This window comes from Cryptomeria japonica, chromosome 8 (assembly GCF_030272615.1).
Source record: "Cryptomeria japonica chromosome 8, Sugi_1.0, whole genome shotgun sequence".
In the NCBI taxonomy this organism is placed as follows: Eukaryota; Viridiplantae; Streptophyta; class Pinopsida; order Cupressales; family Cupressaceae; genus Cryptomeria; species Cryptomeria japonica.
The window spans coordinates 436,361,482-436,366,158 of record NC_081412.1 but is presented as its reverse complement, the minus strand read 5'-3'; positions in this window follow the sequence as shown (position 1 = coordinate 436,366,158).

Below are 4,677 nucleotides of genomic sequence, written 5' to 3'. Positions count from 1 at the left end.
AGAAATAGACCTAATTACAAAGTTACATCACATGATACATAAATCCATATGCGGACCAATACAATGTTGGCAAGGACATAGCATGGACCTAAATTAAATCCTCGAATACCCAACACCACCAAATATTTCACCAAGATCATTTGTAACACAGAACAACCATCAGGTCAGCCTAAAAGTTGTATAATGCGAAGAATACCACTGGACCAATAAAGTATTCGATAAAGTGCACCATGATCAATGCAGGCCACCAAAATTCATACAACACAATAAAAAAACATCAACAATCAATGTGAATTCCTCCATAATAACTGCAACAACTCGGATAACATGAATCATCATTATTTCATCACTAGAGATCAAGAACACCAACAACAAACTAAAAGATATACTTGTGAAGTCCCAAATCATGAACCAATCGAACTAAGGACACACATGAACGTCCCAAACACTCTCCAAAATCACAACAAACATAAATAATCAATTCCAAAGCAATACAATCCAAAAATCAGAAGTCTGTAATACAGAAACAATAGAAAAACCAATCACCACACCAAATCACATAACTTGGTCAGATCACCTTCTGGAACACTGAAACTCATATTGAATCACCTAGAGATAAGTATGTCAAAACCCATTAATCCACATCAGCACATCTGCAACCAAAATAACTCTTTTCAATAAACCAATTTTTTATAATACCGAAACACAAGAAACACAGGGATATGTTGACATCAATGACAACAACACATTCCAAAAACTCTAATATCCAACACCTATTCCCCTTCTTCCTTCTTTTGGTCCCTAAGGATGTCTAGACCAAGTTCAAATTTCCATGTTCCCTATTTCCCTTTTTCCTTCTTTTGGTCCCTAGGGAACTTTGAGTTCCCCAAGAATGTATAGACCAACTCTAAATTTAGTTGTTCCTTCCTAATTCCGTATTCCCCTTATTCATTCTTTTGGTCCTTAGGAAACTTTGAGCTCCCCAAGGATGTCTATGCCAATTTTAAATTTCCATGTTCCTTCCTTGTTCCATATTCCCCTTCTTCCTTCTTTTGGTCCCTACAAAACATTAGGTTTTCTAGGGATGTCTGAACCAAGTCCAAATGTTCCTATTCCTTCTTAGTTTCCCATTCTCTCGATTCCTTCTTTTGGTTACTAGAGGACTTTTTAGGTTCTCTAAGGATGCTTGGACTATGTTTGAATTTCCTTATTCCTTCCTTGTTTCTTCCACTCCCCACTTTCTCTCACCCTTTGGTCCTAGCAAAAATTTGGGTATTGTAGGGACTTCTAGGCTTTTTCCCAAAACTTTCACATTTCAACCTATAAATCACTTTAGTACTGCAATGACTCCTACAACTACTAGATCTTTATTTATGCAAGTGCAAAAGATGTTTTTAATTCTATTTTGACATGGATATAATGAAGGATGTGAGGCCCACACTCATTTATTATATTATAAATTCCTTTTTTGTTAAGGGTCATTCCTTTTGTGATTTTTATAGCTAATTTCACTAGGGTTTTTTATAATTATTAAATAGATTCATCACTGCTAGGGCAAGACTATTATTTCGGGGATATTTTCTCTCAACCCATCTTTGAATTTGAGGGACACATGTTTGCATATGGTTGGCTTCACAAGAAAGTTGGGTTTCTTACCCTTTCCTCTACTCTATCTTTATTGGTTCCTAGTAGATAAATAAAAGGCACTTTTATGCTCATTATATGGGTTCTTACCTTAGGTATAGAGACTCATGTATATTCGCACCCCTGTTACCATAGCTTGGCCTATGCCTTTGTATTAATGAAAAGTTATCATTTTACCTTTTAGATTTTTTGGACATGTTGTGCAAATCTCTCTCGTGTTCATGTCTAAATGCATTTTTCCTATTTTATATTGCAAGAGAATCTTTGGTGAATTGGTAATCCTCGTCAACCCAAAAAAAATTCATTTTATTGTATAGTTGGAATTTTTGTATTAGGTTGGATTTTGTATGTAATAAAGACAAATATTTTAGTAAATATTTTGGCAAGGCTTTGTAATTGACCTTATTCTATATTTTGTTACATTTCTTGTGGCACTTATATGTAAAATTATCAAAATTGCCAACTTGGACATGTTTAGATTTTGTGGGCCCCACCTACCTATCAACGAGAGCCAAAAAAGGTGAATTTTCAAATTTCTTGGAATTAATGGTTATGACAAATAATATTTTTCAAATTGGATTACATGAGTAATTTATAGATTTTTCTATCTTGGGAATCAACTAGGCATGTTATTGGAACACAATGGGAACTAATTGGGGCAAGTTGTATGAGGTGGTGTAAGAGCACTAAATGGAGATGCTAATGTAAATGTAAATTTAGATTTGGTGGGAAGCCAAGTTGGATGTACCATTCTTGGGAGTCTAATTTTCATCATATTAAATTAAATGTATTTTTTTGGGGGGAGAGGTTATTTTTTACTTGTTGGATTTTATTTTGAGGAAATAGTTTGGCAAGTGAAGGGTAGGAGAGCTAAGGAAAAAGGAGAAAAATAAGTTTTAAAACGTAATTTTTTTTTTGTATCATCTTCATAAAGGTCTATTATTATTTTGAGATCATATTTGAATATCTGAATGTGAAGCCAATAGGCTTCTTTCATCAAGTAATCAATCAATATTTGAAAATTTAATAGAAACTATCCATTTTTTTTGGATATGTTTTGTGTTCATTGTACTTTAATTTTTTCATTATAAAATAATATTTGTGTGAGTTTTTTGAGATTAAAATTTTAGATTTTTTTAAGGGAAAGAAAATCATTACATCAATCTTATCAGAGCAGGTTATCTTGAGAGTGCAAATAGACCATAAAAAAAGAAGACAATTCTCACTAGGACCTGTGTGTTGTGGGTGTTATGAAAATTCCTTCAAGAAGAGGTAGAGGAGGAGGTGGAGGTGGAAATGCTTCTAATATTTCTAGCGGAGTGAATTAAGATCATTTACAAGATAGTTAGAAATTATGCAAGAAGAGATACACAAAGGTATTGCATAAAGGAGAGGTCAAATTGAAAGTGGATATGCATATTTTTCATTTCATCCATCCTGGAGAAAAAACCAACCATACCAAGACATCAAGGTTAGCTAAACACTGTGTAAGGCCTCTATTTATTTTTTGATTTATCCACTCTTTCCAAAGTGAACTATTCTAGGGTTGTCTCTAAAGAGACCTAAGAACAAAAATTACACAATTGCAAAATTTATTGTAGTATTGATAAATGAGTAGTAGAAAAAAGTCAAGGTGGGGAGTTAAATTCTTTGGAAGGCCTCTATTCATTATCAAATTTACTTGATCATTTTAGAGTGCACTATTCTGGGGTAGTCTCTGAAGAGCCTTAAGAGAAAAATAACAAAGACCAAACTATGACAGTGTAGTTCTTGAAGATGATAACATGTAGGATTGTTTTTGTCTAGATCTAAAAGTGGATATGGAATCCCTCCACATTAAACTTACTGGTAATTATTCCCACTTATGACTATGTGTTTTCATTGATGTAAAATATCAATATTGTGGAAGATATTAGAGATTGTTGTCTATGCAATTATAGTGTTGACTAGTAGCATCAATTCTTAGCTTGTGTGATAATTGTTGTTCCATTGTTCAATTGTCTGTTGATAATATAATAATGATGAGCATTATTGATGAGTTGTAATTGTTGGAATTAATGTTGATGGAAGCATATGTTGCTGATATCTCATAATTTTTGGATGGTCTAGATTTATGTTTCAAGTGCTAATATGGTGGTTTGGATTTAGATGAATCTGTAGATAGTTGATGGTTGAAAGTGTTCCTTGTTGTGGATGCCCACCTTTTGGGTGTTCATATTACACTCAATATGTTGTAGTGCTACTAAAGTGCATATGGTTCATAGCTAGATGCCTACCACGTTTGGTGTTGATATCCATACTCAAGGTGTTGGATGATATGATATGCTAAAAAGTAATTATGTGTTGTCATTGATGATCATGATAGTGATATTGAGATGAAGATACTTTTGATTGGATGTTCATTTTTTTGGTGTTAATGACTAAACTTAGTATGTTATGAAGAAGATTGGTGTTGATGTTTTCTCTTGCATGATGATAATGTTAATAATTGTTCTATTAGGTATGCAGTTGTGTAGAGATGTTCTTGGTTGGATGTCCACCATCAGTTTGGTGTTGATCTATCTTATCATGTATTATGACAATAAATATATATTGAAGAACAATGATAATAAAGATTTTTGTATGAGGCTTGGTCTTTCATACAAATGACAATGATGGTGTTGATGCTCATATTTGGATGACAAAGATGTTATCATGATGATATTATATTTAGATAAATATTATAAGTATTATGTTGAGGATCAAAAGTATTAAGCTGAGGATTATAAGCATGATGATGAAGTATGTGAATATAGAAAGGTGCGTTGAAGACACTTTAGAAGAATTCTCAACATTCATCCATGTTTTGTGTTATGATCTTGTAGTTTTGGATTTAATTTTTATTCTCTATAGAAATTGCACTCCTATATTTTTAATTCTTATTGTTGCAAGTAATGTTTCTAGTTAAGGAAGTATGATGGAAGTTTGGTGGATAGTTAAGATTAGTCCAGAGGATGTTTTGCATTGATCCACATTTATTCACATTTATGTTTC